The sequence below is a fragment of the Podarcis bocagei genome (assembly GCF_964188305.1).
Source record: "Podarcis bocagei genome assembly, chromosome: 17".
NCBI lineage: Eukaryota > Metazoa > Chordata > Lepidosauria > Squamata > Lacertidae > Podarcis > Podarcis bocagei.
Window position 1 is genome coordinate 19,461,629 of NC_138143.1, and position 14,111 is coordinate 19,475,739.

The 14,111-nt window shown below is 43.6% G+C and overlaps 1 protein-coding gene and 1 pseudogene across 2 annotated transcripts in view; one reads left to right on the forward strand and one right to left on the reverse strand.

Moving 5' to 3' along the window:
* Positions 1-14,111, forward strand: part of IFT74 (intraflagellar transport 74) — a 247,745-nt gene that overhangs the window by 106,966 nt on the left and 126,668 nt on the right. The gene's annotated exons all lie outside the window — the stretch shown is intronic.
* LOC308577163 (large ribosomal subunit protein eL27-like) lies at positions 5,383-7,747 on the reverse strand (annotated as a pseudogene). The gene is made up of 3 exons: positions 7,545-7,747; positions 6,072-6,182; positions 5,383-5,494 (listed from the first exon to the last, which is right to left on the reverse strand). The product of its transcript is annotated as a large ribosomal subunit protein eL27-like (transcript).

Consider the following 14,111-nt stretch of genomic DNA (forward strand, 5'->3'; position numbering starts at 1 on the left):
GGGCTTGCTTCGCAAAACGAAGCTTGCCCCCGCACCCCGGACCTCTTTTGAAGCAAGGGGCGGCGGGGAGAAGATCGCTTCTCCCCGTTGTTTTTTTTATATATATAAAATATTTATTGAGATTTTAAACAATAAAACCAACCTTCCAATCAAACCAAAAAGAAAACAACATTATCACACACAAAGCAAAACAGATAAAAACATATAAAAAGTAAGAAACAAAGAGAAAAAAGATCGCTTCTCCCCATTGCCAGCCCCGCAATCTCCGGGCACCTTCCCCTCTGTCCCCGGACCCCTTTTGAACCAAGGGGCGGCAACGGGGAGAAGCGATCTTCTCCCCTCCGCCCCTTGCTTCAAAAGAGGGGACAGAGAGGAAGGTGCACGCACGCCTTCCCCTCTGTCCCCGGACCCCTTTTGACCCCGGACCCCTTTTGAACCAAGGGGCGGCAACGGGGAGAAGCGATTCTCCCCGCTGCCCCTTCCCTTGCTTTAAAACAGGTCCGGGGACAGAGGGGAAGGCCTGCGGCACTTCCCCTCTGTCCCCGGACGGTCTCCATAGGAACGCATTGATTGATTTTCAATGCATTCCTATGGGAAACCGTGCTTCGCAAGACGAAAAACTCGCAAGAAGAAAAAACTTGCGGAACGAATTAATTTTGTCTTGCGAGGCACCACTGTAATCAGTGAATTCAATTAACCAGATTCTGGACAGCTGGGATAGCAGGATTGCAGTATTATAAAATGAGGCAGTGGCAACCTGATTCTAGGGTTCATAAAGGCCTTTATTAAATTCTGTCTCAAAGGTTGAGGTGGTGGACAAGTGGCCATCCAGATGTCAGATTCCAGTTTCCATAAGTCCTGCTGGCACATGGCCAATGGTTGGGGATGATGGGAGTTGAAGCCCAACATACCCTCCCAACATTTCTCCAATGGAAATAGGGATGTTCTATTCTATTAATAATAATAATAATAATAATAATAATAATAATAATAATAATAATAATACCGCAACCATCTGACTGGGTTGCCCCAGCCACTCTGCACAGCTTCCAACAGATATAAAACATAATAAAACATTAAACATTTTTAAAAACTTCCCTATGAAGAGCTCCCTCCAGATGTCTTCCAAAGCTTGTATAGTTACTTATCTCCTTGGCTCAGGGGGTTGCATAATTCCATACCCTCCCACATTTCTCCGATGGAAATAGGGACATTCCAGTATCAAATCAGAAACTGGGACAGCTTCAGTAAATCTGGGACGGTCCCTGGAAAATAGGGACACTTGGAGGTTCTGGTCCAAAAGCAACCAGGGGGCCTCAGCTTTCCTATCCCTGCTGTAAAGTAAGTAAATTCCAAACTGAGCCTTCGTTGCCCTGTGAGAGTCTTGCTTAGAATGCTTAGTAGGGTTGTCAGATGTTGGTTGTAAACTGGCACTCTTCAGTGTTGTGGACTGATTATGCCATGGCTAGGCAGATTGCTGTCTTGTTTAATATACTTTTTTTTTCAATGAAAACCCCAGCATCTATCAATTGGGCCAAGGTATAAAACACATATTTTCTTTCATTAAAGAACAAGGTGCCCCTGAAAATAATCTGAGCTGAGGAACTCAGTCAGTCAGAAACCCTTGCTCAGTTAGTTACATTAGTTTTTATGAAAGATTTTCTTGTGTTACAAAACACAACAAATAATTAGCTTTCCCCCTCTTTGAGCGAAAGATCCTGTTTTGTATTGGATGTGAATTAGGCACAAGGTTGCATATGGGTATGCGCAGGGTGTCACGGTGTTCAAACAAAAAGTTATATCCAGGGCCAATCCAAGAGATTTTACTGCCTGAGGTGGAGCGGCAAATGGTTCACCCGCAAACCAGGTATATCGAACCCAAGGTCAGCCAGGTATCCCAGGCAAAAAAAACAACTCCAGAAGCTTATCTTGATTGAGAAGAGTTGTCTGGGGATTAGGGAGCCTGAATTGCCTTTTTGGATCTGCGTTTGTTTGCATTTCACTTCAAGGAAAGGTGAGCTCTGTGGTGGCCCAAAATGGTGGTGTGAACCTATATGTGTGATGAGATGATAGATGATAGATAGATAGATAGATAGATAGATAGATAGATAGATAGATAGATAGATAGATGATAGATAGATAGATAGATGATAGATAGATAGATAGATAGATAGATAGATAGATAGATAGATAGATAGATAGATAGATGATAGATAGATATATAGATAGATAGAGAGATGATAGATAGATACAGTGGTGCCCCGCAAGACGAATGCCTTGCAATACGTAAAACTCGCTAGACGAAAGAGTTTTCCGTTTTGGAGGTGCTTCGCAAAACGAATTTCCTATGGGCTTGCTTTGCAAGACGACAATGTCTTGAGAGTTCCTGCTGGTTTTTTTTCCTTCCCCCCCCCCTTTTTCTAAGCCGCTAAGCCGCTTATCAGCTGATCCGATCAGCAGATAAGCCGCTAATCTGCTAATCCTTCAATGGGCTTGCTTCGCAAGACAAAAAAACCGCTAGACAAAGAGAATCACAGAACGGATTCTTTTCGTCTTGCGAGGCACCACTGTAGATGATAGATAGATAGATGATAGATAGATAGATAGATAGATAGATAGATAGATAGATAGATAGATAGATAGATGATAGATAGATAGATAGATGATAGATAGATGATGATAGATAGATAGATAGATAGATAGATAGATAGATAGATAGATAGATGATAGATAGATAGATAGATAGATAGATAGATATAGATAGATAGATAGATAGATAGATGATAGATGATAGATGATAGATGATAGATAGTAGATAGTAGATAGATGATAGATGATAGATAGATAGATAGATAGATAGATAGATAGATAGATTAGATGATAGATAGATGATAGATAGATAGATAGATAGATAGATAGATAGATAGATAGATGATCGATAGATAGATCTGATTGTTGATCATACAGAAGAACAAAGCAGGGAGACCGTTCTGATCGGTTTTGCATTCACATTACTAACCTGATTGAAGCAGGAGCTGCTGTAAGCCACGTGTGTGAAATATCTCTGATACTCAGAGCTATTGGGTACTCCCTTTCTTGTTTTGCTCCAGAGAGAGAGAGTCCTCGCTCTGCTCTGCTTCATATTCGACTTCTCAAAACCTTGCTTTTAAACCAGATGGAGAGAACGTAACTGCTTTTGAATAATGAGCTCTGAATATTATGTTTTCTTTAATCCCCTAATTAGAATCCCATATGTGATCAATGAAGGCATGTTTCTTTTGCTCTTTCCCCCTTCCCCACGCTTTACAGTAGTATACAAGGCACTTTCTTTTAACACTGCTCTGTGAAGAATTTGCCTGATGCTCCAGCAAACACAAGGGTGAATGCTTAGAGTACTACAGGCGAGGTGCAGGGACTACTTTGCATAACAGTCTTCTTCCAAGTGTGTAGATCCCGAAGTCTAACCAGGAGCCCTGTCAACAGACGTGAATAAACTCCCAAGTCCTAATAAGTGAGACAGGAGATCTGCTTTCTTGCAGCTTGTAACGTGGGAAGACTGAAGAGGAGAGAGAAAGAGAGAGAGAGAAATTAAAAATGCTTCTCAACCCTGAAGCTTCCATTCTCCAGGCTGTTCATCAGAGCCAAAGTTGCTGTGTAAAATCAGCTGTGGATTTCTACAGGAGAGAATCAGCTCACTCACAGCTAAACTACAGTAGCTGAAGTTAATTGCATTAATGTCATTAGCACCGCTTGCTGCTGCTGCTGCTGCTGCTGCTGTTGTTGTTGTTGTTGTAATGTAATAGCAGCAGTCTCTGGACCTGGGGTGGGGGGAAAGTTTAACTCTTTTTCTCCCTGCCACAAAAATAGTCTCTCCTGAGCTGCTTTTTGCATTTCAGGGGAGTCTCTGATGGGAATTTCCTCTGAAATCCGAACAGCTCCTTCAGATGATAATAATAATAATAATAATAATAATAATAATAATAATAATAATAATAATAATAATTTATTTATTTATACCCCGCCCATCTGGCTGGGTTTCCCCAGCCACTCTGGGTGGCTTCCAATCAAGTGTTAAAAACAATACAGCATTAAATATTAAAAACTTCCCTAAACAGGGCTGCCTTCAGATGTCTTTTAAAAAGAAGATAGCTGCTTATCTCATTCACATCTGAAGGGAGGGCGTTTCACAGGGCGGGCGCCACTACCAAGAAGGTCTGGTTCCCTGTAACCTCACTTCTCGCAATGAGGGAACTGCCAGAAGGCCATCGGTGCTGGACCTCAGTGTCCGGGCTGGATGATGGGGGTGGAGGCACTCCTTCAGGTATACAGGACGGAGGCCATTTAGGGCTTTAAAGGTCAGCGCCAACACTTTGAATTGTGCTTGGAAACGTACAGGGAACCAATGTAGGTCTTTCAAGACCAGTGTTATGTGGTCTCAGCGGCTGCTCCCAGTCACCAGTCTAGCTGCCGCATTCTGGATTATTTCAGAGAGGCACAGCCTCTGTGTGGGCGTACCAGTTCACACAAACAGCACTGCCCTTGCAAGTGTCTTCCAGCTGTGGCTTCATTGTTGCCCTACATGGATGTCAGCTAGAGGTAGCTGCTCTAAATTTCTTACATTAGCCTTCAATTTGGGGAAAAGCTCAGACCCTCCAAATGCCCCTATTTTTCAGGGACAGTCCCAGATTTACAGAAGCCGTCCCGGTCTCTGATTTGACCCTGGAATGTCCCGCTTTTCCTTAGGACGTCCCTGTTTTCATCAGAGAAATGTTGGAGGGTATAGAATTATGGAACCCCCGAGCAGCGGCGTAGCGTGAGTTGTCAGCACCCGGGGCAACGCAAGTAATTTGCGCCCCCTAACCCGGGGCAAGGCACGTAATTTGCGCCCCCCCAACCCCTAACCTGCGAGTTGCCGCTGGCGCTGCTGCCCAAACGACGCCGCTTGCCCGGAGGAGGAGGGGGGCAGAGAGGCGAGGAAAATGCAACGGCTCAGCAGCTGCAGCTGCAGCAGCAGCGGCGGAGGCGGGGCTGTGAGGAGGGGCTGCCTGGCGCGTCCTCCGTGGCGAGCGCTGAGAGCCGCTGCCTGCCGGGCGCCTTCAGCCGGGCGCCGCGAGACATGCGGCTCTGCTACAGCCTGCGCCCGAGGCTCTTCGGCGACTCCGGAGGCAGCGAGCGCGCCCCCCCAGATGTTGCGCTCGGTGCGGCTTGCACCCCTTGCACCCCCCACGCTACGCCACTGCCCCCGAGCCAAGGAGATAAGTAGCTTTTAGAAGACATCTGATGGCAGTACTGTATAGGGAAGGGGTTTTTTAATGTTTCATGCTTTCTTTCTTTTTCCTTTTTGGCTTTTCAGAAATATTTATTGGTGCAATTGCATGCCACTCAGAATTTGGGCTTCTGGAAAAACCATTTGTTCTTGCCTGTATCTCTCCTCAAATTTCACTTTGGCCTCTTGCCAGGCTTTACGAGTCAGCGCAGGGTCCCTAAAAACATCCTTGTTAAGCCTTTTTGCTAGGTATTTTAGGTCAAGACATACCAAAAGAAATGAGGACTTTATTTATGTATGCCACTACAGCAGCAAGAATGTCGATTGCACAAAATTGGAAGACTGGAGAAATACCAGCTAAAGAACAATGGCAAGAGAAGTTGATGAACTATGCAGACCTGGCAAAAATGACAGAAAGACTAAGAGAAAAAGACAACAGCAACTTTGAAAAAGAATGGGAACCATTTATATTGTATTTGCAGAAACAAAGAAAGTCAATAGACTTGATGGCAGGATTTAAATAAACATTCACATTATTAGTGTTAGAAAATGTTTAGAAAATAGTGAAATATAATAGTGTATTTATTTTTATTTTTATGTTTTTAGGCTTGATGTTATGTTATTAATAACTTTTTCCGTTAGGAGATAGCAAAGTGGGTGAAAAGAGAAGCAAACCAGAAGTGGAAGTTGGGGGAAGACCTGAAGGGGAGGGAGGGAGGAATATATAGTAAAAGTAATGTAATGAAATGTAATGAATGAAAAAGAAAAATGAATAAAAAAAATTAAAAATAATAATAAAGACATCCTTGTTGACAACGGTCTTGTCAAGGGGAATATCCATGGAGTACCTGATAGGCATCAAGTGGTTGTAATTGTAGACCTTCACAAAGGACTTGATCTTGGAACACTTGGCAGTCTCACAGCTGTCCATGGAGGCACAGGTTACCATAATTCTGTGTCCAGGGCGGCTGTCTACCAGCTCCATCTGGTACGCAGGCTAAGTCCCTACCTGCCTGCAAACTGTCTTGCCAGAGTGGTGCATGCTCTAGTTATCTCTCTCTTGGATTACTGCAATGCGCTCTACGTGGGGCTACCTTTGAAGGTGACCCGGAAACTGCAATTAATCCAGAATGTGGCAGCTAGACTGGTGACTGGGAGTGGCCGCCGGGACCACATAACACCGGTCCTGAGAGACCTGCATTGGCTCCCAGTACGTTTCCAAGCACAATTCAAAGTGTTGGTGCTGACCTTTAAAGCCCTAAACGGCCTCGGTCCAGTATACCTGAAGGAGCGTCTCCACCCCCATCGTTCAGCCCGGACACTGAGATCCAGTGCCGAGGGCCTTCTGCTGGCTCCCTCATTGTGAGAAGTGAGGTTACAGGGACCCAGACAGAGGGCCTTCTCGGTTGTGGCGCCTGCCCTGTGAAACACCTTCCCTTCAGATGTGAAGGAGATAAGTAGCTATCTTCTTTTTAAAAGACATCTGAAGGCAGCCCTGTTTAGGGAAGTTTTTAATATTTAATGCTGTATTGTTTTTAACACTTGATTGGAAGCCACCCAGAGTGGCTGGGGAAACCTAGCCAGATGGGCGGGGTATAAATAAATAAATTATTATTATTATTATTATTATTATTATTATTATTATTATTATCTTCTTCTTCTTCTTCTTCTTCTTCTTCTTCTTCTTCTTCTTGACCTTTAAAGCCCTTTGTGGCTTAGGGCCCTTGTATCTACGGGACCGTCTCTCCTCGTATGCCCTGCAGAGGACCTTAAGGTCCATGAACAATCATAGTTTAGAGGTCCCAGGCCCTAAGGAAGTCAGACTATCCACCACCAGGGCCAGGGCCTTTTCAGTGATGGCTCCGACCTGGTGGAATGCTCTGTCCCATGAGACCAGGGCCCTGCAGGATTTAACCTCCTTCCGTTGGGCCTGTAAGACAGAGCTATTCCGCCAGGCCTTTAATTTGAATTTAGCCTGATCTTTTATTTCCCTTCTCTTCCCTCCCCCTCCCCTTTTATGAAGATCACCCACTCTGAGACCCCACAGCTAATTCTCCCCTGGCCTCCTCGCTGGCCCAAGTAGGACCAATTCAGCTAGCTAGCCCTGGGGATTATCTAATTAATTTTTTTATTTTTGAATTTTATTGTTATTCATGTTTTTATACTGCATTTTATGCTGCTTTTTTAATTAAGTGTTTTAAATTTGTTGTTAGCCGCCCTGAGCCCAGTTTTTGAACTGGGAAGGGCGAGGTATAAATTAAAATTTCTTCTTCTTCTTCTTCCTCTTCCCCATGCTGGCCATCACTTTGTGTGGGTAGTGATCAATGCCAGCCACCAGAGCATGCCTGTAAGGGCAGTCAGAGGTGCCACCATCCATATTATTAACAATAACAGCTTTGTGTCCAGAGTAACGCCCTGCAAGGACAAGGACTACTTTCCTTGGTTTCATAAACTCACCCATCTTGAAGCTGCAGCAGCAATGACACCCACACCAGAAGAGAAAAACATGTTTCATGCTTTCTTATGTTTTAATACATGTTGGAAGCATGCCCCATATTGGAACATATATGCACATGTGGTGGGAATGTGAAAAGATCAAAGATTTTTGGGACATCATTTATAACGGGTTAAAGAAAATGTTTAAGATCCCATTCCCTAAAAAACCTGAGGCATTTCTATTAGGACTTATGCCAGTAGAAATTAAAAAGAAGTTTAGACCACTATTCATGTATCCATCAACTGCAGCAAGGATTCTAATAGCAAGAAATTGGAAGAGCAAAATCATCCCTCCAAAGATTGAGTGGCTAGCCAAATTAGTAGAGTACTTACAACTAGCAAGAAGTTAATAAGGAATGGATAATAATTAAGGAATATCTCAAAGGGTACTGTGACAATAAAAGCTTTCTGGCAGATATTGAATGAGCCATACAGTATAAAACATTTGTTGGAAAATGTCAAAGAAAAACAACTTTGTGTAACTGTAAATAATCGTTCATCGTTCAGTCGTCTTAGTCCTGCTCAACTTTCTGTGACCCATGAACCAGAGCGTGCTTTGGAATTTCTTCTCAAAGCTTCTCCTTTTGTCCATGGAGTGTTCATGGCAAAATACTGGAGTGGGTTGCCAGTTCCTTCTCCAGTGTAAATAATAGTTTAATTGTAAATCAGTACAATGGGCTTAGTCAGAAGTTTCTTTTCTTCACTAATTCGCAAAGATATAATTATGTTCTCTTTCTATTCACGCGTTCATCTCTTTTCCTTCTCTTTCTTTCTTCTTCTTCTGTTCTTTTTTCTATTTATACTCTTTACGATCTCTACAATTCATTGAATGTTTGTATGGCAATATTGTACGTACTTTAAGGTTTTTCTTGTTTAATAAAATTTAATTTACAACAAAATTAAAAAGGAAGCATGCTCAGAGTAGCTGGGGTAACCCAGTCAGATGGGCAGCGTACAAATAATAAAATGGTGATGATGGTGATGATGGTGATGATGGAATGTTGTTTGTTGTTGTTTAGTTGTTTAGTCGTTTAGTCGTGTCTGACGCTTCGTGACCCTAGGGACCAGAGCACACCAGGCACTCCTGTCTTCCACTGCCTCCCCCAGTTTGGTCAAACTCATGCTGGTAGCTTCAAGAACACTGTCCAACCATCTCGTCCTCTGTCGTCCCCTTCTCCTTGTGCCCTCCATCTTTCCCAACATCAGGGTCTTTTCCAGGGAGTCTTCTCTTCTCATAAGGTGGCCAAAGTTTTGGAGCCTCAGCTTCAGGATCTGTCCTTCCAGTGAGCACTCAGGGCTGATTTCCTTAAGAATGGAGAGGTTTGATCTTCTTGCAGTCTACGGGACTCTCAAGAGTCTCCTCCAACACCATAATTCAAAAGCATCAATTCTTCGGGAGTTAGTCTTCTTTATGGTCCAGCTCTCACCTCCATACATCACTACTGGGAAAACCATAGCTTTAAGATGATGCAATAGGGCACCCCTATTTTCATCAGAGAAATGCTGGAGAGTATGAAAGCTAGATGTGGAAGAAAGCGACCACGATGAATGCAAAAGAGGCTGACGGAACACACCAGCAGCTGTGCCCATCTATAAAGCGAGATTGCTGCGAACAATTTGGCTCTGTTAACTGTAATGATTGGAGGAAGCCCCCCATTCATTCATCTTTTGGTGCTTTCCCACCAAAGAGGCACCCAGCACTAGAAGTGTTAAACTAAGAAACCCTGAATGTTTAATCTGCTAGAAACATACGAGAAGAGCAATCATATCTGGGATAAGTAGCTCAGAATGAGGTATGCCTGATTGCTTTAGGCCATGCTGTTTGTCAGTCTTTTAAAATTCAAGTCATTACCAGATGCTGATCTGCTATAATATTGTGATATTTTATCTGATTACACTTATCTGATTGTGCCATATCTGCTATTTGCCTCCCCATTTTTCCATGTATATTAAATGCAGGTGGTTTTATTATTCCGAGAGCTGGAAAGTGTTGACTGCTCTGAATATAAATGGGGATATTATATCATTAACTTGCTCTGAAATGCAGGCCCGTTCAGTGTGTAAATCACATGCAAGGTACCTTGCGGAGACACAATAAACCATAATGTCTTGAGAGAGAAAGCAATGAGGAAAGGATAAGGAGATAAAAATTTAAGGCATTGTTAAAGAAGGATAATCTTCATAATCCTATTTAGTTCTTTCCAGCTACTATTTGTTGATAATGGAACCTTTTCTATTCAGAAAGTTCATTAAGCATCTCTTGGCAGAGTTGTTGCTACATGGAATGTTATCAACAATATGATTGAAGAAAAGTCGGTCTTGGTGGACCATCAAGTGGATTTCCGAGCTTACTAAGAAGATTGTATCACTATATGCTGGGATAATATATAGACAACAACCACTTGGAGTCTTCCTGGCAGCCTGTATTATATCTGACTCCTCTTTGGCATCATTGTGGATAAAATGTACAGTCATACCTCGGGTTACAGACGCTTCGGGTTGCGTGATTTCGGGTTGAGCACCACGCCAAACCCAGAAGTACCGAAACGGGTTACTTCCAGGTTTCGGCGCTTGCGTATGCGCAGAAGTGCCGAATCGCAACCCACGCATGCGCAGATGCAGCACTGCAGGTTGTGGACGCTGCGGGTTGTGAACGTGCTTCCCGCACGCATCACATTCACAACCCAAGCATCCACTGTATTCTATCGCAACTGCCACAGAGTTCGACCCTAACAAAGTACCATACTTTTCCTTGTATAACACCCCCCCCCCCGTGTAGAAGACGCACCCTATTTTGGGGGACTCCAAATTAAGAAAATGGGGGGAGATTGTCCGGAGTTGTTGAGCTTCTTTTAGGGGACTGCCGAAACTCGCTCACCCACATGACCATTTGCAAGCCACCAATCGTCAGTCCCCTCACCAGCAGAAGCCCCCAATTGCCTAGATCATTCACTTGTTATTGTTTATTTAGAGAATTGTGGTTTAAATAAGCTGGCTGTTTGCCGTAATTGATGGGTTGAGTGACAGAATAAGCTTCGGGGGGGGGGGGATTTCGGGAAACGTCTAGGTTTTTGAAACTTTCCCAAAGAAAGCTCAACAACTATCTTTGGGTGATTTTCCAAACAAAAAAATGTTGAACAGGACTAAGGGAGGGGCAGCTTCACTCTGAGAAGTCACACATTTGCTTGCTCACACTCAGGCACAGTGAAAACTGGTCCATGAAGACTCTTTCCCTATTAAGTATAGTGATTTAATTCACTGAAACTGGGAATGCTGAAATGCATTGCTGTGTATTTAATTCTGGAATGTTCCCCAGGAACTCTTGTGCGCTGAAAGCTAGAACATAAGTTGCTACATGGTTTAAATGGCTGCACGAAACACAGGTTCCCAACATGCATACTAACACAATGTAACAGAACAGTGGGAATCAGAACTGAATCATCATAGATTGCCAGTGCTTATTGCACATGTGTATTATGAGGCAATGATGTACATGATTGGTGTACATCATTGGTGAATCATGATTGGTGTACATCATTGGTGTACATCATTGGTGAATCATCATTGGTACATCATGATTGGTGAAAATTGAAATGCTTTGTTTGAAACTTTATAAATACCACGGCCTGAACCACCAGGTGTGGTTGCGGTTTTGCGGAACTATCCAACTATAACCTATTGCTTTGCAATAAACCACAATGGACTCCTAACTCCTCACGTTTCTGAGTTTTATTATCAGGATAAACTCATGAGGTAAGCCATTTTTGGCTTACAACAACCCCACCTTAGGTGGGATGTTATTTCTGACTGTTTGTAGAGTGTCACGGTCCAGTCTCCGGACAATCGAAGTCCCGGCTAAGGACGTTGGGACCGGGGGCAAGATGGTGGGGTGGGAGCAGGAACGAGAGTCCAGAAGCCAGGGGTCCGAGGGTCAGGAAGCAGGGAGTCAGGAAGCCAAGGGTCCAAGGATCAAGGAGCCACGGAGTCAGGGTTCAGAGGATCAAGAAGCAGAGAGTCAGGAAGCCGAGGTCCGAGGATCAGGGAGCCAAACACAGCAAGGCAGGAAGTGTGTTGCTGTGGCAAAAAGCTGAAGGGAAATGCTGAACTTATATCCCTTCCCAGCTCTTGCCACCAGGTGCAGTGAGTTACCAATCAGCCTCACCTGTGTGGCCGCGCCTTGCCTCTCCAGAACAAACATAGGAAAGCCCCAGTCCTGCAAAGCCCTACTGTCACAGGGCCTGGCTCCTGCATGCACTCCTGACATAGAGGGGATGTCCTTCTTCTCCACGCCAAAAAGCAAACCCTTAAAAGAGATGTTTCTTCTTGGTTCAGGGTCTCTCTTGCCTCGTTGCTAGGAGGGAGGGAACTCTGTTGCAACAGAAAAATAAAGATCTGCTTTACTTTCACTGCACCTAACTCCAATATGTTCCTAAATTCTACAAAGGTAGAATGCATATTTCTGTTATTTCCATATTTACAGCAAACTGCCTGTATCAAGTCACCTTCTTATTTTTGGCCGCGACGTCCTTCTTTTCTTCCTTCATCTTCAGGTAAGTAATGCTTTGTCACATCCTTGTAATTATTCTTGAAGTACTTCTTTTGTGCATGCCTGTTAGTTACTGAATTGAGGCAGATTCCTAAAGAAATTGTGGCTATATAGTAGATAAGAAAGGGACGCAGGTGGTGCTGTGGTCTAAACCACTGAGCCTCTTGGGCTTGTCGATCAAAAGGTCGGCTGTTCAAATCCATGTGACGGGGTGAGCTCCCGTTGCTCGGTCCCAGCTCCTGCCAACCTAGCAGATCAAAAGCACACCAGTGCAAGTAGATAAATAGGTACCACTGTGGTGGGAAGGTAAACGGTGTTTCTGTGTGCTCTTGTTTCCGTCACGGTGTTCCATTGCACCAGAAGCGGCTTAGTCATGCTGGCCACATGACCCGGAAAAACTGTCCTCAGAGTGGACAAACGTCGGCTCCCTCGGCCTGTAAAGCAAGATGAGCATCACAACCCCAGAGTCATCTGCGACTGGACTTAACTGTCAGGGGTCCTTTACCTTTACCGTTTTAGTAGATAAGAAGTCCTGACTCCTGTCAGGAAGCCACCACTGATACAGGGTGTAAACAAGGAGCAAAGTGTGCTTTGTGTTCCTGTTTCACTTTGCTTTTTTAGGTTGTCTGATCAGGAATTTGTACAATTGGAAAAATCTGCTTTAAAAAACTGTGGTCAAGGTCCAAATTTTTTTTTGTAAGCAATACAAAACATTTCTGACCCAATGATGACAATTGGTAGTGCCCACCCCATGCAAACAAACAAACAAATAAATAAATGTTTGGATGACTTGTTACAAAATGTGTTTATCTTGCAGGAGCTTTAAGGAACACAGAGGTTTAAAAATCTGTATAAATACATCTATGGGGCCCAGTCATTTATGCACTCTTTTTTCAAGCATTGATATGAGAGTTTAAATTTTCATTATTCTGTCCCATTGTGCGGCTAGGAAATGAATAAGGGATTCTTTGGGCTGAATGCCATTCTGCCGCTAAACACTGCAAAGCAATGAGTTCCCAAACACATATGGTTTATAACCTATTCCGATGAATTCACATTAGATATAGAGCCAAACCTTCACCTATACTCCTTACAAAAGCCCTTTTAGCAAGTCGTTCACGAATATCCGCCTTTACTTCATTGGAGGAAATTACATTAGCTGCAAAAATATCTTCACACTATTACTCCATTATCTGTGTTTATTTATATGCTAATGTCCTTCGTAATGTTTACGCTGTAAATACATCTTATTTTTGTTTTCCATTGTCGGTAGTGAAGTAGAAGGCTCCTGAACTGACCTCACATGAAGTCAGAGGATGTGGCGTTGTGAAAATTCATTTAAATGATAACGTTTATATCGTTGTGGCCGTACAGCTACTCCAGACATTATCGATCAATCAATGATTTACCAGAATGCACCTAACGTGATTGCAAAGACACAAACTGGATAGCTTTTCTGCACCAGTGATATGAGGGAGAGCTTTTATAGCGCAGGGCACAGTTTCTTCTCTTGGCGACCAAACTCACAACCTGATGCCTCACGAGGTGAAGGATATCTCGTTAAAAAAAACCAAAAACATTTTGCAGACTAAGTGGCTGAGCACTCATGGATGTCAGATGTCAGCTGATGGCAACATCATTGTGGTTTGTTGGCTCTGACAACTGTCTTAGGGCAGGCATGTCCAACTTTCAAGAGACTGCAATCTACTCCCACTATAAAAAACTGGCAGTGATTTACCAAAGTTGTTGAGCTTTTATAGGGAGCCAAAGTTGTTGGGGGTTTTTTTAGGGGGCGGGGCCCCA